The sequence below is a fragment of the Phyllostomus discolor genome, chromosome 6 (assembly GCF_004126475.2).
Source record: "Phyllostomus discolor isolate MPI-MPIP mPhyDis1 chromosome 6, mPhyDis1.pri.v3, whole genome shotgun sequence".
Classification (NCBI taxonomy): domain Eukaryota; kingdom Metazoa; phylum Chordata; class Mammalia; order Chiroptera; family Phyllostomidae; genus Phyllostomus; species Phyllostomus discolor.
This window is the reverse complement of record NC_040908.2, coordinates 59,259,006-59,286,630: the sequence shown is the minus strand read 5'-3', so window position 1 is coordinate 59,286,630 and position 27,625 is coordinate 59,259,006.

Genomic DNA, 27,625 nt, shown 5'->3' with positions numbered 1-27,625 from the left:
CAAATTAAAAACTTAGTATATTGCCCATGGAAGACAATAGAATAGAATAGGCATAACTGGCACATACTTAGATTCAAATCATGTTTTCCTCTTTAGTTACTCTGTGACTATATTCAATTTAACTTCCCTAAGCTTCAATTTCATTATCTCAAAAATAGAGGAAATAGTTCTTGTCTCAGAGACCTTGAGAGAATTGAATAAAACCCTTAGTATTGTACCTAGAACAAAGAAGATATCAGTACATGCTTTTCTTTTTCTAACTTTTAGGTCTGTATTTCCAAAATTGTGTCCCACAAAATAATTTATCTGAGACAGGGTAGTAAAAAGCTAAAAAAAATTCTTTGGCAAGTGGAATAGGGAAACTGAGACAGATAGCTGAACACAGTGGCTAAACAATTTACAGCCATATTCAAAAGGTCACCTCCCTGCAGATATAGTCTGGGTCTCCATTGTATTTCAGCTCCAGGCCTTGAAAACCAGCAAAACCAGGAGGATGACTCCAGGACCCACAGCAATGACTAAAGACCCCCTGCCCTGTCACTGACTAATCAGTGAACACAACCCTAAAAGGGCAAACCTGGAGAGCTAATACATATTCTACTGAAAACCTCCCCTGAGACCTACCCTAAGATTCCTGTCTACAAGAAAGAGATAAAAGCCTTAAGACAAAGGACCCAGAGCATGTGGTCTCCCTCTGGGGAACGATCTATGCCATTCCCTTTCCCCTCTTTTCCCCCCAGTTCTTTCTCCACAAGTCTCCTAAACTCTAAGGCAATGGGCAAATGGTAGCCTGTCCCAAGCAAATTCCCTGAAGCTGTCCCCAAGGGCCCCTTTTCTCTGACTTGCAGTGAGCTAACGCAGTCCAGCCCAGGCTCTCCTACTCTTCTTCTAGGTTACGCCCTTCCTTGTTTCACTGTCCCCAGCTTTAATAAACATATTCCATAGTCACCTGCACGTGTCTGTGAAATCTCTCCTACAGAAAATGAAGAACCCACACACTGCCAGCTTGTTCTAGGCAACTTACTCAGGGCCAAGTTCTCTGTCCAGTAACAGATCTAGATGCTTAATTTTGTAACCTCACTCTTTGAGTTCCACAATGCACATTATTGACTCAGTTGGGATTTAATCTTATTTCCTCCAATAATTCCATTTCTTAATGAGAGCAGTAAATTACAAAAAATTAAAAATAAATATTTTTAAATAGTTATTCAACTGTGCAACTGAGGAATTCAGGTAGTTCTGAAGCTTTATCTTATCTTTAAAATTCATTTACTTTCTCATTAAATTAAAATGTATTGAGTGCTAATACACTAAAGATGTTGTGAGATGTTGAGTGTAAAGTAGTCTAAACATGCAATCCCTGAACTTAAGGAGCATATCATGGGGGAAACAAATAGACTAGAAAATAAAATGAAAATACAGATGGAGCTTCAACTAGGCAAAATTATCAAAAGCATGCATCACATGTTTCTATAAGATCAACATGGAGTACAGTTCCTCCGCCTAATGACATTTAGGAAAACCTCAAGGAAAAGTCAGAACATTACTAATCATTCATCATTTAAAATATATTCATTGAGTATCTGGTAGGTGCCAGACACTATTCTAAGTGTTGATGATACAGCTGGTAAATACATATTAAAAGAGCCTTGGCTTCATGAAATTGATATACTAGTGGACATATAAGCAACAATCAGATACATAAATGTACAAAAATAAATCAAGAAAAGGTGTGGTATAGAGAGAATTGTTATAGTAGACAAGATAAACAGAAAAGCCCCCTTTTAGAATTCTATTAATCTGTTGGTTTTGTTTGTCTATCAAGAACCAGTACTTACTGTTTTATAATCAGATGAATTATGAATTAAATTGTGTGTTAAAATGAATTAATTTTAACTATACAGTCACATGCAGTTTGAAAATGATACACACCCTAGTAAATGGCACCACAAACAACTGAGGGGACATCTACATTATTTCCAACAAGTTCTTCCATCTAACTTTGTAGTCAATTTCCTTACCTGTGACCTAAGGTATTTACTGATTTGCTTTTTATTACTATAGATTCATTTTGCCTGTCCTACATTTTCTTTAAAATTAAATGAGTAAACTAACTATTCTTTTGGCTCTGGCTTCTCTCTTTCAACATAAGGCTTTTGAGGTTCATCCATATTTTTATGTATCAGTATTTCATCCTATTGTTTGGCTGAGTAGGATTTCTTGGTATGAGTACATTATAATTTTCCATGAATCTGATGATGGACACATGGGTTACTTCATAATTTTTTTATGAATAAACCTGGTAAGAAAATTTGTATGAAGTCTTATATTTACATGTGTTTTAATTCTCTTGGGTAATACCTAGGGCTGAGATTGCTGGGTCATATAAGAGGTTCATATGTAAGTCAGGATTTATCAGCCTCACTGCTCTTTCCATGCAGGACAATGATTCTTCATTGTGGGAGGTTGTCCTGTAGATCAACGATTTTCAATTGCTGTGCCTCAGCACACTGCTGTGCTGCAGTAATTTTTAAAACATTCAATACATGACTATTTAGTCAGGGATACTGACCTCTTTTTTTTTTAATTGTCAAATAAAAAAGATGGCAACAGCCAACACAGCAATAGCCATCTGGTGTGAATGAATCAAAATTATACCTACTTTTGTCATGTTGGCAAAATACATATTTTTTGATGTGCTGCAGAATTTTAGGAATTATTTAGAACACAGTAATTACTTAGAATTTTAGTAGTTTATATGTGCCATGAGATGAAAAAGGTTGAAAATCGCTGCTGTAGACTGTAGGATGTTCAGCAGTATCCTGGCCTCAACCGAACTAGAAGCCAGTAGTGCTCAGTTGCTGTCAGTCGTGACAACCAGAAATAACCAGACACTGCCAAATGTACCTTAGGAGGCAAAACCAGCTCCCAGTTGAGAATTACTGATTTACTTTATAAGAAGATGCAAACTAATTTTTTTTAAATTATAATATCTATTTATATCTCTCCCAACAATATATGTTTATCCATGTTTTTAAGTAATAGTTGGTATTGCCAAATTCTTAATTGTAGTCACTAAAGGACATAGTGATATGCCATTAGACTTTTAATTTCTAATATTATTAACCATTCTAAGCCATTTTCTTGTTTTTTAAATTATCTTTAAATTTCTAAATTATTTTAATGAAATTTTTATTGTCAAGGGTAAACTCATAGTTTTAAAATTTACCCAATTTTATCCAGGGGCAAAATTTTTCAAAATCACACCCAGTTTATTGAATTAATATAGCCCACTGATCGTATTCAGATTTTACCAGCATTGCTTGCATGAAGCTGTGTGTTGTATGCTTATGCATTTAGTTCTAAACAGTTTTACATGTGTAAGTTTATGTATCCACCATCACAACCCAAATACTGGGGTCTCGTCACTACACTAATCACCGTTATCTTTTTATAACCTTACCCCCTTTTCTCTCTCCTGTTTCACTTTTCCGAAGACTGGCAACCAGTAATCTCTCCTCTGTTTCTAACATTCTCTTACTCAAAAATACTTCACAGGTGAAACCACCCAATTTGTGAAATTTTGGTATTGCCTTTTTCATTTAGAACAATTCCCAGGAGGTTCATCTGTTTTCTTTGTATCAACATTTCATTTATTTTTTATTTTTTCCCTTTCTTATTGTTGACACTAACATAGATGCCCCCATTTTCCTTTGCTCACCTTCACCCACCTCTGCCTCCCCCACTTCCCTCTGGCCCTCACCACACTGTTGTCTGTATCTGTGAGTTATGTAAGTTCTTTGGCTAATCCTTTCACCTTCCTTCTTCCAGTCGCCCCATCCCCTCTGACAGCTGTCTGTTTCATGTGTCCATGCCTCTTTCTATTTTGTTTGTCAGTTTATTTTGTTCATTAGAATCCACATATAAGTGAGATCATATGGTATTTGTCTTTCTCTGACTGGCTTATTTCACCTAACATCACTCTTTTTATTGCTGAATAGTATTCTGGTTGTATGTTTTGCTAATTTATCTTATCATTTACCTATTGAAAGACATCTGGATTGCATTCCAGTTCAGGACTATTAAAAATAAAGCTGTTATGAACATTTGTGTAGAGGTTTTTGTAGTAAGTAAATATTTCAATTTTCTTGGATAAAGGCCCATGAATGCAATTGCTTGTTTTATGGTAATTGAAAGTTTTATTTCATAGGAAACTGCCAAAATATTTTCCAGAGTGGCTGCACTATTTTACATTTCCATAAGCAATATATGGGTGATCAGATTTGTTCACATCTTACAAGCATTTAGTATTGATATTTTTTTTTATTTTAGCCACTCTGATGAATATGTAGTGATATTTCATTGTGGTGTCAATATAAATTTCTCTGATATCTAATAACATTGAATATATTTTTGTGTGTTGGGAACCACTCTACCTGGTATCAGAAGCTGTAACCCCCTCCAAGGCTAAGGCTGAGGGAATGACCTTGGACCATAAGCCAGCAAGAAGACAAAAGCTTATCTCCCTGGCAGGAGCACAGCTTCTGCTCCTTTTACTTCACCCTGCCTGGCCCCCAATGCTTGGTCAGTTAGCCAATGATGGGTAAGATTCCCCAAGGGGGGAAGGACCTTAGACAGGCACAATCATGTGGGAGGCCCCCAAGGAAGGACTTTGGGGGCTACGGCAAAAGGGGGTGATGGACCCTCACCCCTCAGCTTTGACATAGCCTGAGTCCTCATTGTCTGAGAGAAAATATCCTAACCTCTTGGCTGCCTTACTTCCCTTGTTCCACCTAAGCCTGAAACAATGACAGAGGGTGGTGCAGCCCTGTGCTGGAAAGGGCGGGTTTCCTGGGTGATCAGGCCTAAGAAAGAATATGTAAAATCCTGTGAAATCTGCTTTCTTTAGAATGCTCTCAATTAACTGATAAGGGTCCAAACAAGAAGTAAGTTTGTTCCTCAAAGTTTTACGGCTCTTTAGCTATCTGACCCTGACTCAAAATAGGCCCTCAGAGTTCCTTGTTATCTATTGTTTGATCCTTACTTCCTGGCAATGATTAATGAGCTTCATCTGAATTCCTGTGTAAATGAACCCAATAAAAGCCTGCTTGGGTGAGAGAATGGGGCCCTCTCCCCTAGGGAGGGTGGCCAAGGCACTTTCCACTATAAAGAATGGCCGTTCCATCCCTATTTCCCCACAGGACCTTGTTGTCTCTGTGTATGTTTTTCTCGTGTTTCTACGAGCCATCCGCAGCGTTCCACAGTCACTGCAGGCCAGTGGTCATGTCATTTGTGTGCTTATACACCATCTATATGTGCTCTTCTCTTCAATATCTGTTATATCTTTAGCCCATTTTTATTGTACTCATTGCTTTTGTTTTTATTGTTAATTTTTGAGATGTATTTACTGTATTAATCTGAGTTTTCCAAAGGAGCAGAACAAATAGAATATATAAAGACCTACAGAAAGAGATTTATTATGAGGGATTGACTCATACAATTGTGGAGACTGAGGAGTCCTGTGATGAAATGACTGTCACCTGGAGGCCCAAGGAAGGCAGTGGCGGTGTCCTAATCCAAACCTTAGGTCCTGAGAACCACAGTGGTCAATGGTGTAAGTCTGAGGGCAGGAGAAGACAGACATCCCAGCTGAAGCAAGACAGCAAATTTGTACTTCTTTTGCTTTTTTGTTCTATTCAGGCCCTCAGCCTACTGGATGATATGCACATGCATTGGTGAAGTTGACTTTTCTAAGTCTGTGGAGTTAAATGCCAATTTCTTCTGGAAATATCCTCATAGGCACAGCTAGAAAAAATGTTTTGCCAGCTATCAGGCCTGTCAAATTGACACAGGAAGTCAACTATCACATTTATATACTTTAGTTACTCTGTCAAATATATGGTGTGAAAATATTTTCTCCAATTTATAGCTTGTCATTGCATCCTTTGAACAGGATTTTTTATAGAAAAAAATTTTGTTTTGTTTTGATACATATGATGATTTCTTAGGACTGCCATGACAAATGAACACAAACTTGTGGCTTGCAACAACAGACATTTATTCTCTCAAAGTTCTGCAGACCCCTAGTTCAAAATCAAGGTGTTGGCAGAACTACATACCCTCTGAAGGCTGTAGGGGAGAATCATAGCTTCTTCCAGCTTCTGGTGGCTCTAAGCTTTTCTTTGCTTATAGCTGATAACTTCCATTTGCCCTCTGTTTCTGCATGGCCTTTTTCTCTTTGTGTCTTTCCTCCATCTGTCTCTTTTAAGGATACTTGTCCTTGGATTTAAGACCTACCTATATAGGCCTAGCTGGTGTAGCTCAGTAGATTGAACACTGGCCTGCAAACCAAAGGTTGCTGGTTTGATTCCCAGTCAGGAAACCTGCCTGGCTTTTGGGCCAGGTCCCCAGTGGGGGGCACGTGAGAGGCAAACACACATTAATGTTTCTTTCCCTCTCTTTCTTCTTCTCTTCCCCTTCCTCTATAAATAAATAAACACAATCTTTTAAAAAATAAATATTTTTTAAATACTTAAAAGAAAGACCTACCTGTATAATCTAAGACCATCTTGTTTCAATATTCTTGACCTAATTATATCTGCAAAGATGTGTATGTATGTGTGTGTGTATACATATATATATGAATATATATATTCCTAAATAAGGTGACAATCACAGGTTCAGAAAGGTGAAAATATATTTTGGGGGGCATGTTTAACCAACTATATACAGCCTGATTTATCAATTTTTCCATTTGATTCTTTTTTAATTTATTGATTTTTAAAGAGGGAAGGAGAGAGACAGACAGAGAAACGGAGACAGAGAGAAGGAGAGAGAGGCATTGATTTGCTGTTCCACTTATTTATGCACTCATTATTTGATTTTTTTTATGTACTATGACAGGAAATCAAAATTGCAACCTTGGCATATCAGGATGATGCTCTAAGCAACTGAGCTAGCAGTCCAGGGCTTCCATTTCAGTCTTTTTTAAAAAATTGTACTTATTTTCTGAAATTTTCCATTTTTCATTTGTTTCAACAGAAATTTAATTGCTTTTTGAAGCATCTTTTATGACTGCTCTATATAAATTCTGTTCAGATAATCCTAACATCTAGTTTATCTTGGTGTTGGTGTCATTTTCTCATTCACATTATTTTCTAGGTTCTTAATATAATGGATTATTTATTTAATGCATCCTAAACATTTTGGTTGTTATGTTAGGAGATCCTAAGTTGTATTTAAATATTTCATTTGAGCACCCACCTTGATTAGTTTTTATATATAAGTTGGCCTATAGGTGTAGGCTCTGGATACATAGGCAGTTTAATTTTCTGAGTCTTTGTAATATTATTTTGTGTTATTGGTTTATCTGGTGCTACTGGAGGCACCTATTTCTCTTGGTATTACTGTCTGAAGCAAGGAAAAGGGAATCCCCAGGGTGGACTCTGTGTGTTTTACAGTCAGGAAGAGAAATCTTAGGGCTGAGGGGGTAAAGTATCTTCCTTGACAAGACAGGATTTGTTTGTTTGTTTTGTGCTGATATCCTTGCTCATGACCTCCAGATGTACCAATACCTCTGGGAACATGAAGGGAGTTTCTGGCCACTGGGACAAATGACACATGGTATCCCAAGTCCTACCAGCTTTTTGTAGCTGTTGAGTTCTTCTTAGAGGCTCTTCTCTCCCAGATCAGTATCTATCATGGAGGGAGTGGAATGTCTAGCAGAAAGGAGAAGGAGAACACTGTCTCTGGTTACTATTGGGGGCAGGTCTACTGACAGATCCCTCTTGCAGGTGGCTGTCAGGCTCAGTTAATGTGGTCAGAAAAATGGTGTTTGGCCTAGTGGGGGAATGAGCCTACCTGTGCTGTCTCTTGTTGAACTGGGGATCAGAAATGCTAGTTCCGGATTGTCTACTTTCGTTGGATGGGATTAAGTACTTCCCACTACAGTGGTGTTGTCCCTGTCCTGAGGTCTCTAAGCAGTTTCTACTCTTCCTTTTCCCTTCACAGGCCTCCATTAATTGCCTCTTGTGTTGTGTCCAAGGTTTACAGTTGTACTCAGCAGAGAAGAGTAGGGAGAAGCCAGTCTACATCTGCTAGAATTATATACTCAGTAGTAGTTTAAAGTAATTAAAACAAAATAAAATAAGCTTCCACTTACATTTATTTTATTTTCAGCATTCCACTTATTACTGGCTAGCAGAATCTCTTTCAGCTTAAAGAACTTTTTCCAATATTTCTTACAGAGTTAGTCTACTGGAAGTAAATTCTCAGAGTTTTTATGTCAGAATTTTAAACTTTTGTCTTCAGTTTTACCAGGTATTTTCACTGGGTAGAGAATTCACATTTGACAGGCTTTTATTTGTTTGTGTGTTTACTCTTTGCTTTTATCACTAAAAATGTCACTACTGTTTATAGATTGAATGATGTCTGAAAAGAAGTCTCTAATTCTTACCACTGTATTTCTGTATGTAACATGCTGTTTTCTTTACCAGCTTCTTTGTCTTAATTTTATTGAAGATGACATGTTAGGCTGGGTATTCTTGTTTTTGCATTTTTTTATTTCTTTTAAGCCTGTCATTATTGTTTTGGAAAATTTTCAGCCATTATTTTTTTAAATAAATTTCCTCTTCTTTGTTCTTATGAGGTTTCAGTTACTCACATGCTAGTCCACTTTATATTGTCCCACATATCTTCTTAAAAAGCTCCAGAAGCTTCTTTTTTTGTCAGATTTTTTAACTTCTCTTTACACTTTACATTCACGTTTGTATAATTTTAGTTGACCAGTGTTCAAGTTACTTATTCTAATTTCATTGGCTCTGTTAAAAAGGAGTCTTTGTTATCTTTTATTTATTTTACCCAGCTTATCTTGAACATTGTCTACCTTTACAATTTTGGCCCTTAACCTATTTAATGTAGTTATACTCATGCCTCAGGGACATGTCAGGTGTAGTTCCAGACCACCGCAATAATGCAAATATCACAATAAAACAAGTCACATGATGTTTTAGTTTCCCAGTGCCTACCAAGAAGCTTATGTTTACTCCTCACAGTAGTCTATTAAGTGTGCAAAAGCATTATCTGTAAAAATGTTCATACTTTGATTAAGAAATACCTTATTGCTAAAAAAATGCTGACCATCATTTGAGTCTTCGGCTAGTCTTAATCTTTTTTTCTGGAGGAGGGTCTTGTCTTCAACTGATAAAAAAATGCAGTGTCTGCTAAGTATAGTAGCACAACAAAGTGAGACATGCCTGTATGTTAAATTCCCTGTCTAATATTTTCAACATGCGTGTCATATGAGTAGGTTCTGATGGTTGCTCTGACTTTTTGGAATTTGTTTTTTTCTTATGTCTCCTTCCAACTTTCAGTTGAAAGACTTATATCTTATGTAGAACAGTAGAGGCTGAATTAGCATCGTTATGCATGGTACTTAGCACTTCTCTATTTCTGCTATTATTTTAGTGTTGGGACTCACATTAATCTCATCAGGAATTGGACTAGCCTGTTGTTGTCAGGGATGCCTTAAACATACCACAGGTTTCAAACGCTTCTGCTGATACCTGGTGTTTAAGGTATAGGTTGATATGCCAGAAGTTATTTTCTCAATGTATATTTAACGCTTTACTTTTATTTTTCCTTTTGCATTGTACTTGAAAAGAAATATACCTCTTGAAGCTCTCTCAATTGTATTCCATAGTTATTATATAAAATTCTTATTATTCTGGAAGTAAGGATCAGCATGGGGTACTTTCCTCTGAGGTTCTGCTTTAGCCTGCAGTCCTCTGCAAACTTTGTGTCTGAGGATCACATGGACAGGCCCTTCACACCTCCTCCTGACCCTTCTTCACTGGTGATGGTGACTTTAGTACTTATCCATGCCCTTCACCTGAGCCAGAGGACTTTTTTGTTTTCTTCAGTTCTTTTTCTCTTCCCTCAGTGTCAGAGGGCATATGTAGCCTTCTAAGGTGACAGTATGCATTTCTGTTTTGCCTGGAGACCAAGACATTATTTCCTAAAGGAGAACCATACAATGCAGCTAAGCAATTTCAGCAGTTTCAGCTACTCTTCTCCTGTAGCTAGCATTACAGGGGAAGATTTCAAAGGATTTTCCCCAGTCTTGCCTGAAAGTACCTTGCCAGATTCCTGGAGAAAAGGACAGTAAAAAGTGTGAACATTTCCTAAATTTGTAATCACCAAGGGATTTACACTTCCATGGTCTACATTGGGCCTTTTATAATAATATCAAGCATCTCACCTAAATTCTTACTGGCTTATTTCATGCCCAGCAGCACCTGTCTCAATTTAAACAAGTAACCCTATCATTTTGCTCTAAACAGATGCCTGGCTCTCCCAGATTTTGGATCAGTTCAATGCCATGAGAATTAAATTCTCTGTTGTGTTTCAGAAAAGTCATTAGTGGACAATCTGTCTAGCTTTTTTCTTGTTTTAAGGGTGGGAGTAATGGTTTTTTTATCTTTCTACTTCTCTAGGATAAGAATCAAAAGCTTTCCTTTCTATTTTAACTAGATATTTATTTAATAATATAATAAATATTAGTACACTAAACACTCAGCCCACTAATTAGCTCATTACAATAATACATATCTAATAATGTGCCCTTCTCTACCATGCTTCTGTCTCCTTTCAGATGAAAACACTATTTAAATTATGTCTCTACCATTTTATTACCTTTTCATTTTTAATTTTAATACATACAAGCACACATATATTACAAATATATCACTGGTTTGACACAATTTTGCTTTACTTAACTACTTTCATTATTCTACTTAGGCAAACATCGGTTCCCTGTCTATTCATCTAAGATGGCTGGGCTCATTGGCTTGGAAACCACTGTTCTCCTCCCCAGCATCAACAATTATTTCATTCGTAAATGTAAGGGATAGAGTTATTTTCAAAAGAAATCATTTAACCAATTTTCTGGTACAATGATTGAAAAATATGGCTTATTTCACCTTGATGAAAGTGAGATATTTAATATCTTAAACTAGCCCTAATTCAGAATATCATCAGGAATTAATTTTTCTTATTCTATTTAATCAAAATAAGGAAATATAAATGATTACTAAAGCACCTTCTAGAAACAATTTACAGAAATCTACAGTAAAATTTAGTAAGTTATTTGCACTTGAAAATTGAATTTGTAACAGTCTAATTTTTGATATCTTTAAAAATACCTTAAGTGTCGCAGGTTCGATTCCCAGTGAGGGTACATGCCTGGGTTACAGACCATGACCCCCAGCAACTGCACATTGATGTTTCTCTCTCTCTTTCTCCCTCCCTCCATTCCCTCTCTAAAAAAATAAATAAATGAAATCTTTTTTTAAAAAAGCTATAAAGCACCAAAAAATTTTTTAAAAATACCTTAAACAAAAGAATTGGATATATTTAAATGTGATTCTTACATTGAAGCTTACATGCTTTAGCGATGGATAAGTTACTATTTAAATGATATTTTTCTAGCATTTATATATAGATTAACAATTTTGGGGGGTTGCTTTGCACTTAGAAAATTTGGACATAGTTTTATGTTCAATTTGACATATGAACACATACCCCTCCCTCTCCGCATACTTACACACACCAAAAAAATCCACCAAAAAGTTGAAATTTTAAATATGTTCATTGTTGAGCCCTGAATGTCATCAGAGAACTGCTGTTTTCCTTTCTTTGTCTAGGGGACCTGAGGTCACTGAGGCTATTGTAGACTGTTGCCACTATCACACTACACAAGGACTAAGTAGCATTTGGTCTAGTGGAAATATATCTTCTTCTACAAAGTTGGAGACTATCACTCTATAAAGGTGGATGTTGTGAGTATTTGAAAACCATTTTAGTCATTTCTTAAAGGATCTCCTATTTTTGAAATTTCAATATATCATCCATTACATATCAGAAATAGTGTACCACATATCAATGAACAGAAAATTAGTGGAACACTCTGAAACATATAAGTGACTGGCATTATCCATTTTGTATGTTATATATATATATACAGTCCAAGAAAAGCCATTTAATGGAAGTTACTGTGACTTTATTCTGAATCATACATAATGTTATCTTAAGTACTCACTTCCCCTAGTATGTAGTTAATCAAATAAAACCCAAATAAATAAAATTGGCAAAGCATACAGCAGTCACTCTTTAGCCAATGTTAGGCATGACAACCTAAATCTCTGATCTTCAATAAGGGGATGGTTGGAATTCCAAGCATGTGCGCATATATAACAAAATTAGAATGAAATATACTGACATTGGAGAACTGTCGAATCACTGAAATAAATTCACTCCAACCTACTGCAGCTTGTAACTCCAAGAGGGAAATAAGAGCTCCTCCTGTGTTATATTATGCCTAACAAAATAAAGAAGTTCCCTTAGAGAAACCTGAACTCCATAGAAATCAGATTCCAACCATGTTGGGTAGACTGATTGGATTCTTTTCCTGGTATTTGAGGAGATAAGAAGATATTGATGAAATGTGAGATGGATACATTGACAGCCTCCTACATTAGCTTCACCCACCAGAACTGAATCACACAGGAAGCCACTATGTTAAGTTCTATAACAGGCAAGAATATGAAAACATGGCAAAACCTGGAACACAGCCAGTTCTCTAACATTGCCTGTATTGCACCTCACATCAGTCAGAATGGATATCACCAATAAAAACAAATAACAAGTGCTGGTGAGGATGTAGAGAAAGTGGAACCCTCATGCACTGTTGGTGAGAATGCAGATTAGTGCAACCACTATGGAAACCAGAATGGGGTTACCTCAAAACATTAAAAATAGGGCTGCCTTTTGACCCAGTGATTCCACTTCTAGGAATACTCCAAATGTCCCTACGCAGCATTATTACAGTCACTGAGATATGGAAGCAGCCTAAGTGCCCATCTGTAGATGAATGGATAAAAAAACTACACAATGGAATACTAGTGGGCTGTAAAAAAGAAAAAAAAAGAAACATTTACCCTTTGTGACAGACAGTATGGCTGGACCAAGTAAACATTTTGCTAAGTGAAATAAGCCAGTCAGAGAAAGACAATTAACATACAACTTCACTTATCTATGGAATCTATTGAACAAATAGAACTAACAAGCAAAATAGAGATAGACTCATAGATAGAAAGCAGATTGACAGTTATGGGTGGGATGAGGGTAGGGGATAGAGGATTTGAGCAAAAAGGAAAAAGGACTCATGGACATGGACAATAAAGCAGTGATTGCAGCAGGAAGAAGTTTAGAAGGGGGCTAAATGGTAACTGAAAGTGAAATAATAATAATAAATAAATAAAATATTGCCTATATGGTTGTATAGGATTATGTAAAAGAAGGTCATAGGAAAGTATGTCACTTATTTTAAAGCAGTGATTATTGAGTAAAAGTTATTCTAGGCATCACACTGCCCCTTGATTTATATTATCTATCTTAGAATTTCTCAAAAGAAACTTCACAGACCATTATGACTAAAATACATGTATCTAAAATGTATATGATGGTCAAATGATTGTAGAAGCTCATGCTAAATGGTTAAATACTAAAAGTGCAAACAAATCATTGAGAAAGTTATTTAAAATAAATATAACATTGTACATTTACTAAATATTTTTTCCTGACATTAAGCCTACATAACTGGTATTACAGAAAACAAACTGGGGAAAAAGCCAATCCTGTTACATACTCACAAAGTGACCTGCTCTGTTTCATCCTTGTTAGGTTATCCTCATAACCTAATGAAAAATCACAAACATCCTGTAAGGCATACACATTTTTCTACTGTACATATGTGTGAACCCATAACTAAAGTCTCCAGTCTATTAATGTTACATTTTGTCCCAAGCTAGCTACTCACATCTTTAATCACCTCCCATTTCATCCTGGCATAAATCCTTGGTCACTATATCAACAATCTTCTAACCCAGATTCTCAACCCACAAACTGGTTACTCTTATGTTGCAATAATGCAGTTTAAAAGCACATACTACAATGATGCTGCCTATTCTAGGTCAGGCTGCTAACCCTTTTGAGGGTATCATACAAATTGAAAATAAGACCTTACACAATGGTTGCCAAAGACAAATGAAGTTTCAACAGTGATAATTAGCACATTATATATTTGTTTTTACTCAATGGTCATTCTCACTGCCAAGGCAGGTTATTTGACCTTCACAACTTTTCTACAGCCTGCTTTTCTCTATGTATATATTTCCACCACAGTTTCCTGAGAAGTCTTTTCACTCTGCTCACTCTTTAGTGACAATTAGTTCCCTCTCTGTGAGAACTTCACTAATGAATATATAGGTACAGGGGTGTGTGTGTGTGTGTGTGTGTGTGTGTGTATGTGTATGATCTATCTGTCTCTGCCCCAGATCATTCTCCTTTGCATGTAGTTTGCTATGTGGACCCCTACTGGAACACTCCACAGAGAACTTTGATTGATAAATCTCCTTCTCTATCTTTTAAGTTTTATGTCTTCTCCATTATTCCCAATATTGGAGAAAATCTCCACTCCCAATTATAGTTGGTATTTTCCTGTTTCTCAAATTAATATCAGAATAGCTTCACATACTATTAATGTTTTAGTCTTGGTCATTCTCAAATTTTCCACACTCTATGTTCTCTGCCACTAATTATAATGATTTCTCACAAGTCTCCTTGCTACCCCATCTTTTCTGTTTGTAATTCATTGCCACCTTTAATACAGCTAAAGCAAACTTTCAGAAATGTAATTCTGGTTATACCTCACCTCTTCTCAAGTATTTGGTATACTGCACCATTCAAAACCAAATGCAAACTCCCAGGCTTACAGAGAATCCTTTTTGTTTTCAACTCTGGCTTGCCCCTGTTTTATTAGGCTTCTTCACAGAATTTTTTTTTCATTTTTCATCTACCTACATGCAGCCATTATTTCTAGCAAAATTCTAGACCCTTAAAATTTCATTCATTTGCCCCTTTTGGCAGCTCCATCGTATCACAAATTATATCCTAATTTTATTTCATGTCAGTTAGGGAAAGCAGAATTTTGTCACCCCCAAATATGTCTTCTTGAGATACTATATTAACTTGATTATTCTTAAGAAACAAAAGATTTAAGAAGTGAGCTATTGTCATAGGAACTCTTAATAGGAACTAAGAGTGATGAAGAGTGAGAAACCCAGCAAAGTCTGTTTGTTAGACTCCCCTCTCTGTCCCTTTGTTTTTGGGTGGTCTGGTAAGAGGTTTTTTTTTTTTTTTTTTTTAGTTTGGTTCTTCTCTTTTACCTGCTCATTGTCTTCCTTCCTTTGTAAAGTCCTAACCCCTTTCTCCTTAAGGAAAGGTGGCATCTGAGACTGTCTAAATTTTCCTTGGGCCACATATTCTTATGAAACAACTTTAAGTCCATACATAATTGCATTTGGTTATTTTTCTCCTGTTAATCCGTTTTATGCCAATTTAACTATTAAATCAGCCAGGAAAAGTAAAAGGGAAATGAGGGGAATTTTCTACCTTCTCGATATCACAAACATTAAAGTTAAGTTTTGTAAGGGCAGGGATTACATCTTAATATTTTATACTAGCTCTGAGTACTGCATATTGTTAATGGCAGTGATTAATTAATGTTTGTATGACAATTCAGAGTTCTTAAAAAGCATTCATGTAGATGTTAATTTTATTTACTAGAAAACCTCTAAGGGGAGGGATATAATAGATGTTCCTACACTCAAGTCTCACCAAAAAGAAGAAGGAAGAGGAGGAGGGGGAGGGCCTGTAACTTGCATTTGAATTTCCTAACTCAAAATTTGATTAAATTTCCATTAAATTTTATCACACAAAATCAATCCAGTGCTGGATTCCCATAATAAATAATTTCCATTTAAATGTTATGGCTTTGAGAGGTAAGTTACTTCAGTCAAGCATCCATTATTCAAATATTAATTCAAATGTATTATGTATATGCAAATAATTCAGAAGAGAGTTACACATATATACAAATCTACTCAAAATCTTATATTATGGTCACAGTGTTATCTCAGTTACTTATATCAAGCAGTTTCCAGTTGAAAATTCTGTTTTCCTCCTCAAATAATTTTAATGTATTTAAAGAGCAACTTTTGATGTGCATACCCAGTATTTATTAATGTTACCTTTTTACTTTCTAAGTTTTGTTTTGTTTTGTTTTTATCAGAACACTTTTATAAAAGCTCAGTCATAATACTGATTTTGAGCTCCCTCATATAAGTAGCAGTCACTCCAGTGAAAAGTCACTACCCACCCACCCTAGTAATTCAATCAATATAAAGCAAAGAAAATATATTCTTCAAAGTTCCCACAGGCATGTTTTATTTCTTTTGCTTTTCTCATATCCCTTACAGACCTTGGGTTTCCCTTTTTAAAATATACTAGAAAACTGCTAACCATGGTCAACAAGGATGGAAGCATCTACTGTGTATGTTGCCTTTATCTGGAGCTCTTGACAGTTAGTCCACACATTGATTTAAATTTCCTGGTCATGTTACTCAACTCTAAATAAGGTAGTTTTAACAGATTAACTCTAAACTTCTTTCCAGCTCTAATACTCTGATGCTTTTAAGTTGAGGCATAGTTTTCATATGTAGAAATGAATGTTTAGGATTTAACTACTTTATAATCAGAACATAAGTTTGAATACAGCAAGCAAAGCATAACTTTCTTCAGGCTGTATTCATAGAAATAAATTATCAAGGGAAAATAGTTATTCACTTTTATAGAATATTATGATCAGTGCTGCTTTCTAAACTTCAAATGTAATCACCATTCCATGCTTCTGCTTCAAGTTCATTGGCTCATATCATTACAAGGGAAGTGGAAAGTGGTCTTCTATAGGACATCAAATAAGTATCACCAAAATTCAGTAATTCACTCCCTTGATTCTTACTTGGATTTCCAGATTTCTTGTTCTGTAGCTTGTACAACTGTGATACTCTAAAATCATCATTTGATACTCTAAAATCATCATTTTTCTTCAGAACAATAATGCTTACCATGTGGACCTCTGACTTACATTTTGGGGATGTATTTTATTTTCTCTCCTTCAATTTTTTTCCCTCAATTTTAGTTAATCTGTAGTGTTTCCTGTACCAGATTCTATGAGCAGTTTTTTTAAACTAAAACCTCATTTTATTCAGTGCCCTGTATCTGTGAGGTGAATTTTTTTTCTCAGCAGTTTTTGGCAAAACATTGGCAATTTCAATACCCTTATCTATTTTATCTGTTTCTCTTTAGGTATTTAACTCCCAATGTTTCTTCTCAGTCACAACCATTATATTTCAACTTTTCTGGGTTTTGGCCAAGGAAAAAGTACCCATAGGATAACCGTAGGGAACAGGATATCCAAGTGTATTCTTCGTTAGTAGAAGTCCAATAATTGACAAATTATAGCATTTGGGTAAGGTAGGCTACAGGAAATAAACGTGGTTTTTTTTTTAGTCCAAATGGAGTTTCCTCTATTTAGGACAACATCAAGATTATTTGACCCACTGGGAGAAAAACGAACTTTCCAAGAACTGCTGCACATTCATCCAGCTTGCTGTAGTATAAAAGTTTTGACTTCTAAAAACTGTCTGTCCTTGGTATCAAGGAAAATGCAATAGAGAGAAAGCCAGTTACACTTGTATAGTCCAATAAGACTTTACCCTATTAAAGATATCCAATAAAGGCCAGTGTTTCAACAGTGAAAAGGCAAATATTCATCAAGTCAACTTTATTATTACCTTCAGCTTGACTAAACTTTAGACAGATTTTTCTTCCCTAACACTAGGCCCCCTAACTTCCCTTTTCTTAAAGTATTGAGCTTGTAATTGTAAATTCTTTTTCTTTCCCTGTGAGATATAAATTTTCTTCCAGACTCTTGCCTGTTATACAATGCAGGAATATCCTTCTCCAAAGAGCCATCCCTTTGGACTTTAATCATCATGAATGATACCCCTGTCTCCCAATCTCTGTGGTAGGATAGACAGAAGCCCAAGTTTAATAACCTCCAGTTAGCAATCACAGATGACATAATCACACTGACCAATCTCCCTGTTAATGCCCTAGAGTAATTCTCACTCACTCACCCCAGTGCCTACAAATTGTCCTTTTAATTCACTGGAATGGAGATCAATCTCTCCCTTCCATTATAGTAATTCAGTGCAATTTTCCTTTGACAGTATCAGTCCTTTATGAGAAGCCAATAAGTGAATGGTGGAAGAAAGTTGAAGGATCCACTAAATTCACTCTCTCATTGCCATGGGGGGGGGAGGGTGAGCACATAAATGTTTTGTGAAAAACAGGAGGAACAGAATGCTCTTTTCTTCCCTCAGTTTCCAACAACTCTGTTTATCCTTTATTTTCCTTTAGTGAAACACAACCTAAATGCCCTGACATATAGGAAAGAGAACATGGTTATACAATTAAATATCATGACTTTTTTAGAATGTTTTAACTTATTGGGGGAAAGAAGGAGATTCAGTAGTCTACATGCTTAAAAAAATCAATATTTAAGGATTTGGAAAGAGAAAGGTCCCATGAAAAAATTATTCATGTCTGTTTTATGTGATCCCAGAGAACAGTGCCAAGACAAATATATATAAGTTAAAATTTTAAAAAATCATTTTAATAGAAAGAACTTTCCAAAATCCTGAATGGTTCAAAGATAGAATAAGTTCAACAGATTTGGAATGCAGTGAGTGCACTGTCAAGAGATATGAAGACACAGTGGTTTCAAGAAGTCTTTATGAGATATTGAGAGATACTTCAAACACTGCAGGCACATAAAGGAAGTCAAAGGTGTGACTTTTCCATCCAGTCTTGATTTTTTCTCTATTTTATTTATCATAAAGATAATTGTTTATTTTAAATATGAAGAATAAACTCATATAAAATTGACAGGAGTACAGTATAAAAGATATTTTATACCAAATAAAAATTAGTTTAATTTAAATACACCAACATGGATACACATCACAAACACTCAAACACACAATAAAGGCAATTTCCCTCAATGAAGAAGTTTTTCTCAAAATATATATTAATAAATAATGAATGTGTGTTTGAACATAGTGTTAATATCAAAGCAGACAGTTACATTACTGTGTATTCTCTGTCAGCTACCCAGAGTCCTTGCAAGGATGAAAGAAACATACTTTTTTGTTGCTGCATCCTTTATGGTCATTAATAGCATTTTAAACCCCAAGTGCTGCATCTCAAAATCCTTTTCTTCACTTTGCCTTCTTAACTGCATCTTTCACCTCAAAGCTAGTTTACGCTATATGTCACAGGAAACATAAAGTTGACCAATGACCTTAAGAAATTCAGAAATGGTGTAATCTTTGATTTTCAAAATAGATTAAAATAGGACGACTTCAGATGCCCATGCTGAATAACTCCTCTGGGAAGCTCAGCCTGTGACTATTAGTATGATTTGTCCACCATATTGGGCTATGAGAAGATTGTCAATTGCCATGCAGAGTATACTTTGCATAAACCTTCTGTGAAATGTATTATAGCTTCAGCAGCTGAATAGAAAATGACCAGATATTTTTTGGTAACCAAAAAGAAGAGGTCAGAAACTGCAGTGATATCATGAAGGCCCAAAGCGAGGTTATAAATCCAAACCAAACAAACTTCTAAAATTCATAAGATTTATTAAGATTCACAGGTATAAGCTTACCCTGTGCATAAGCATTCATTCATTCCCTGACTCTTAATAGCTGAAGCAGACTGGATGCAGCAGGCTCAACGACATTTCAAACACTGAATGAGGCAGGCAAAACCTGGGTTGTGTATTACTGAGAGAAAGTTGTGATAATATCTTCATCAAATAATACCATTTCTTATTGTTTGATTATTCTCTATATGACATTATATAAAGAATATATAATCATAAAGCAAAGGAAATATTTTAACATTTCTAATGTCATGTGGCTTTCTATACAGACAGGAATATTGTCATGCATCATTTTACTATAATATATTCATGTCTTAAAAACCTAGTTGGATATAAATAGTGTGGTTTGAATGTAAAGAATTATTTAACTAATCTAATAAAAAGTTGATGTTTCAAAAAAACACAAAAGAATAGGTTGAATAAAAAGTGATATTTTGTTCCTGAAGGGTCCTGCCTTAAGTGTTTTCTCATTTGCTTTCCATCAAAATAAAAGTGAATGTACCTTGGCCTGTGTTATCAGCAACCATGACTTGCAATAGAAGTGAATTTTAAAATGTATAATTTGTTTTAAAAATAAATAATGCAATAATACATAGCAATGATGTTAATATATGAGGTAGTTTTTACAGATTCTATAGAAGTTCAAAGCATGGCTACTTTTTGGTATTTTATATAATTTACTCTTTAAGTAAACAACTCTGATTATTAATACTGTCCATGAGAAGGTGCACTGAATTATTCCCACTGCTGTACTGCCTCCACCTATCTATCTCTAGCACTAAAACTTCTCTGTCAAATTCAGGTGAAAATCCTATTAAATGTGGGGTTAAATACCTAGATCTTAATATCCCTAAGAAGAATCTCCATTAATAACTTTGTATAAGATGGACTGAAATTTTTAAGATTTCAATTTCTCTAACATCTAAAGGTTCTGTTTTTTATATATATACAGAAGCAGAAATAAAGGATAAAATTATATATGATGAGCTACATCACCAATGTAATAGCCATGGTTATTCTTAAAGTGTATAATTTTCTCTTATTTTGCAATTAGGCCTTTAAAATTGGATATAATAGTTTTCAATGTATGATATCTTAGTACCACTGAATAACTTAGAATGGGTTTTAAAACTGTATTTTCTTAGAGCAGGCCCAGTACCCTACAATCAAGAAGAAACCCACAAGTTCCAACTTCTCCCTAAGGAGAAAAGAACCACACATCCAGCAATACAACTTTTAAGGTCCACCACCCGAGTGACAGGCACCAAAACACCTACCTCTGAAAACCAGCCCGACTTGTGTGCACAAGCCCCACAGGATGGTAGCAAAGAAGCAGTCCTTAATGGGTACAGGGGGCTTCACTGTGGCTAACTCCCTAAGTATCAGCACAGAGAAAGAAAGGAAAAATATTCATGACTGGGTCGCTCCCTGGAAGTAGTTGGATTATGTATCTACTTCTAATTAACATACAATTTTTAAATGCCTAAGAATCTGGCCTCTAATCAACATGCATCTAGGTGCTAACTATGATCCTCCCCTTTGGGCTATCTGTGGGTCTTGGTATATCCTCACCTACTGACAGCCACTAGGAACAAAGACAACTTGAGCAATAACAAAGATGGGAGAGGCAACCAGGAGCTTAGTCCAAGCTGATCAGTTAGGTTCACCTCATACATAAGACTAGTCTGTCAGGAGTGGAAAAGGTGTTTCCTACATAATGCACAGAATCCAACACAGGGAGTCAAGGAAAATGATGAAGGAGGAACAGGGATAGACATATAACAAGAGAACAAGCTAGATAAATAAGAAAACAAGATAGATACAGAACAAAAGAGAAAGATACCTTTCCAGAAGTCAATATTAATGAAATAGAGATATGTCATTCAACAAATAATTCAACATAATGGTCATAAACGTTGAGAGAGTAATGCATAAACAAAGTAAAATTTCAACAAAAAAATAAAATATAAAAAATACAGAAAATAATCATACAGCTGAAAGATAGTTGTATTGAAAAGTTCAATAAACTGATTTAATAGCTGACTATATCAAGCAGAAGAAATAATCAACAAACTCATAGACAAGGCAGTAGAATTCATGTAAAGAAAGGAACAGAAAGAAAAAAGATTGACAAAGAGTTAAGATAGTTTAGTAGCCTTATGGTACACCATAGGGGAAACAATATATACTATGCAGGGGATTCCAGAAAGATGATGAGAGAAAGAGAGGGATAAAAAGCTTATCCAAAGAAACAATAGTTATAACTACCCTAACATGGGAAAACAAATAGGTTTCCAAATCCAGAAAGTCTACAAAATACCAAACAAAATGAAGCTAAGGAGACCCATACCAACACATGTAATGAAATTGTGAAAAGTTAAATGAAAAGAGAGAATCTTAAAAGGAAAAAGAGTGAAAATGTTTTTTTTTTTAATTAAAAAAAAAGCCTGTTGTTTACAAGAGAATCCCATAATACTATTCACAGATTTTCAGCAGAAACTTTGAAGGTCAGGAGGCTAATATATTCAAAATGCTGAAAGAAAGAAAAAAATCTTGAACAAGAATTCTCTACCCATCAAAGTTATCCTTCCATGTGAAAAAGTAACAGAGGTTTCCATGAAAACAAAATCTGAAGTTCATTACCATTATATTGGACTTAAAAGAAATGCTAAAGGAAGTTCTTTAAGTTGATATGAAAAGATGGTAATAAGTAGCATGAAAACTTATGAAACTATAAAACTCTCTGGTGAGGATAAATATATAGTTAAATTCAGAATACTTTAATATTTAATATTGCAATGGTGGTAGGTAAATCAATTATAATTCTAATATAGAGGCTAAAAGACAAAATTACTAAAATAACTATAACGACAGTAATTTTTAATGGATGCATAGTCAAAAAGTTACAAATTGTGCCATTAAAACAAAATGTAGGAGAAAGTGCAAAAATGGGGAAATTTTGTATGCTTTAAAGTTAAGTTGATACCAGCTTAAAAGAGACTGTAATTATTACAGGCCTTATATAATGATAAGGTAAAAACCCATAATATATAAACAGAAGATAAAGAGATGGGAATCCAAACATACCACTACAGAAAATGATCAAATCACAAAGATATCATGAGAGAGGGAAAGGAACAAAGAACTTATGTAACAGTCAGAAAGCAATAAACCAGATGGCAATAATAAATCCTTAACTATTAATAACTGCTCATTAAAATTTCTATCAAAATATACAGAGTGGCTGAGTGGCTAATAAATAATAAGACATAAGACAGGGACTTCAGCTCTAAGAACATACACTGATTGAATGTGAAGAGACAGAAAAATTTAACAAAAATAGAAGCAAAAAGAAAGTAGGGTTATGCTGCATGATAAAGAAACTGAAAGAATATATGTTTGTAACCTTAGATATAAGGGACAATGTCTAAAGAGACATTGTCTGAAAACATATCCACAAAAATAGCCCCATAAATTTTAAAAGGGATATACACATAAATGTCTATTTCAACTATATAGCCAACTATATTTACTATAATTATAGTAAATATATCAACTATATTTACTTAAACATTGAGAACATAAATATCAATCAATATGAAATATTTGACTCATAATTGAAGAATATTTTAGATTTTCATGTTCTGACATGAAAAGATTCCCATGATACATTTTATGAGAAAAGAATGCTACAAAAATAACATGTGCAATATGACCTAAATTTTGTTTAAAAAAAGAAAAAAACTAATAATAACATATTAATATATTTTTTAGAATTATTAAACAAAAATCATATAAGAATGATTAACTTCAAAATAGGGAGTAGACTTTGGACAATTTAAAATTGTTCTGCATTATGTAATTTTATATGATTTGAATTTTTAAAATTCTGACTTACTTTTTAATCAGAGAAAAATATCTATATGAGCTTTACATTCTATTCTTACTCGATATAATGTAATAATAAAAGTCCTGTTCTGCCAAATGAATAAGACTTGTCATGTGGAAATGAGATAACATATGAAAGAGTTTTGGCAAGCATAATGTACTTTGCTAATACCACATAAGGAGGCTCTTAGCTAGGAATCTACAGTGCTTGTGTAATTGGAAATGGATAAAGATTGGTGCCATGTACCTATCTTTTTATATTTGCAAAATATAAATCTATTCCTGGATCATCTACCCAAAATACTAGTTGTTAAGAAAAATTATACAATTGTGAATAGTTAAGACAAAATTAAATGCTACAAAATATTGCAGTTTAGAACAGACAGCCAAGATGAACTATATTGATGGTTTCCAAAGAAGAGACTTTGAGAAAAACCTTACTTCTTTGAATAGATTTGTGGCCATATTTAAATTTCATTAATTTCCCAAATAAAGTTCTGCATAGCTATTTTATTAAATTCAGGATTTGATTAATATTTAATCTTGTCATTTAGTTTGCATGTCCTTTTTGTCTTCATTAATGGAAGAGTTTTCTCATTTTTAGTTATTGCTTATTTTTCCTCTTTTTTTATTACACTGAAATTTTGAAGAAGTCAAGCCAGTTGGTTTCTAGATGTCCCTTGGTTTAGACTTGTCTATTTTACTCATGATTGGGTTCAAGTTGAACATTTTGTAGTGAAGTGAATAGTTAATGCTTTTTCTTTCTTGGTGACTTACATCTAGATGTATATGATGTCATTCTTACACATTTTAGATAATGCTGAGTACTTTAAGATGATGTTCATCTGCTTTTTTTCAATGTGAAATGCATTCTGTATGCAATTAATAAGTGTCCTTATGGAATATTTGGATTTTTTGCAATGGAATAGAATGTTACAACATAAGTCAGTGCATGTTTATTGAAATTAAAAATAAGCAAACACACAGGAATAGATTAAATAGATTGATTCAGAGAAAACTGGAAAGATTGGCTAGGGCCTTATTGTGGAAGGGTTTTGAGTCCACAGCTATTTGCTTTTAATTTTGTAGTCAAAGATAACTTGAAATATTAGCAATAAAGCAGTTACGGTATGGTATAGCAAATGTAGTTTAAATATTTGTTATTAGGTAATGAACTGAATATGCAATAGGAGCTGATATTAGAAATATCTGTAGGAGTTTTGATTAAAATAGATAAATAGATATTTGTGCTTAATGTGAATAAACAGAAATTGACATATAAATTTAAGCCTGGATAACAAAGACTGAAGGCATCATTCATTTTTTAATCAGTAGGAATGGGGTTTAAGAAGAATATAATTACTGATCAGTTTTAGTCAAGTTACATCACAGATGACTGCATGCCAAATACATTGAAGAAAAAGAGTAAGTGGTGACTCTTACCCACAGCAACAGGAGTTCAGGGTCATCAAAGTAGATTTGAGTGTAATTCAAATACAGATGAATTTGGAACCATGGATTATGTGATTATGTACTATGAAGCCAGAATGATAAAAAGAAAGATAAAAATTAGATCAGTGATCCTTGGGCACAATCCTCAGTGAGTTGCTGTTTTGGAAAGAACAGCAACAGATGGAAACAAAACAAAATGAAAGAAACCCTTCAAAGGAAGAAATATCTAATCGTGCTATAATATTACAAAAATGTAATGAAGGAAGGTGGGAATTTTAATAAGTGTGGTGTTGACAAATCAACGATTCAATTGATGAAAAGAATTAAGGAAAATAATGAAGGAGAAAATTTAAACAAGCAGGAGATACTGTTGAGTTCTGAGGAGCTATTATGATAATGAGAGAAATGGGAGAAAACCCTGGACTCAAAGATAATAGGAGATAATTAATAATGTGAAAAACAAAGAGGGTGCTGGGAATTAGTATTTACTTTGGAAAGAACTGTCAGTTATAGGTATCATTCACATTAAAATTGTATGACTTGAAAATGCTCAGAATATTCTGATAAATGTGTCTGTATACATTCCCATTTTACAAACCTTTATGAATCTGTATATTTTGTGCAAAAGCAGTACAGAAAGCAGTGTGTTGATGTCCACTTGATGTATGTATTCAAGGGTCAGACATGTCCCTCATGCTTTCAGTTGGATCTCAGTAGGCTGAGTCCCCTTGTCTGTGTTATACAAAGGAGCCCAGATCTCCCCATTTGTTACTCTGCTCTGTGCATCACTATGGTTACTACACATGATTGTTAAGCTTCTCACATAACATTTATAGATTGTACAATGGGATTCCAGGAAGGAAACACAAATTGTTAATGCGTGCTTACAGAACATGAAGTCAGGCTGACAATCTTCATCTAGGTATGAATCAGGTCTTTTCGGGTTAAGCATTTAATATAGGAATAATGAGGCTCTCTAATTCCTAGGAGCTTTCTGCAATCTTTATCTCCACATTTCTGAATATTCAATAACCATTCTCTGTTCTCAAATTATCATACTTTTAACAAAGTTTTATTTTCCACTTCTCTACTTTTCCTCTGAAAAATTCTGAACATTGTATGAGCATATTTTCAGTAAGAAAGCCTGTGACTATTTTTTGTGATTATAAAATGGAAGGTTACTGTGGTGTGTTTTCTTCACATCTAGTGTCAGAATATTTAACTCCTTAAAACATGTGTGCTAGAAGGGGAAAACTATATTGAAGTTGTACAAGGAATACTAAGAATGCCAACGGAAACACTTTCAGTTGAAAAAGACTCCAAGGTCTAATGAATTTAATTAGAATGGAAACTGGCAGGGCTATTTTCTCACACTGAGGAATGGTGATCCATCATTCAAAAGAGAAAAAGATCTGTGGTGCAGGCACCTGTTAACATGGCACTTTTAGCCTTGCAATTATTGGACCTTTTTTTTTTCTACTGCAAAGGGTGAACTAATGTTGAAAATGAAAGACTTATTCTGGGCTTGGAATCTGCATTCTGTGGTATGAACCAAGAAGCAAAATAGCTTTACGGAACACTGTGCTGCTTGGCCTTTTAAGTGTCCAGTTTTTCAGTGGTGTCAGGGAGAGGCAACTTGACAACTTGAGTTCATGTAGTGAGGACAAAGGCCACTGTGACATAAATGCGGTTATATTGGGGTTTGTCAGTTTCAATGACTGCCAAAGGACAGGGGCATGTTTGTCACCCCAGGAGTGATGAAAACTTAGCACCTGGTTCTAAGGTGAAAATATTTTCATCACATGTGAAAATATTTTTGAGAAGGGACAACTGAAAGGGAAAGACCTAATTATAAATCATGAAAGGATAAATAACAGGAATATAGATTTTCTGGGGTTTTTTGAAATATCCCAAAACTGATTAATAATTAAAATACTTATCACACTTCATTATTAATATGTTCAGTCAGTAGTATCCATGAATATGTCTCCTTGTCTTAAACATATTTGATTAAATTGACTAGAAATTCCTTTCTATTAATTTAAGAATCTCCAATATATGATAAAGGCAGAATAGAAACCATTACTTCTGTGGGTACCTGTTAAAAATATAGTGCTTGAAACTATGAATATTTCAAAACTAAATATTTCAGGTGACTGTTTTATTTGATGTTAATCACTTTGTTATTCCATGAGAAACTACTTTATATATATATTTTTGCCTTCTGTGAATTTTCCAACTTTTGTGTTAATTTATTTTTTTTTCATTTCTTTCTGACAAATATTTATCAAGTACTTACTATTTGCCAGACACTCTAAAGACTGATCTTTGCCTTCATAGACACTCAGGAAAGGCTATAAATATTAATCTATCAATTAAATAAATGTACATGTGCAACTATGACTATTGGTGTGATTATAAAGAAGTTCACTGAACAATGTTGCTAGTAAGAGTGGTTATATGAAAATACCTTCAAATTAGAAGAGTACAAGTTAATTCACAAAATTTATTTAAATATTTAGAAAATATCATCAAAAACATTGCAATAGGAGGGAACTTGTTAAATAACTCTGCAGTTAATGGGTATCACTCCAG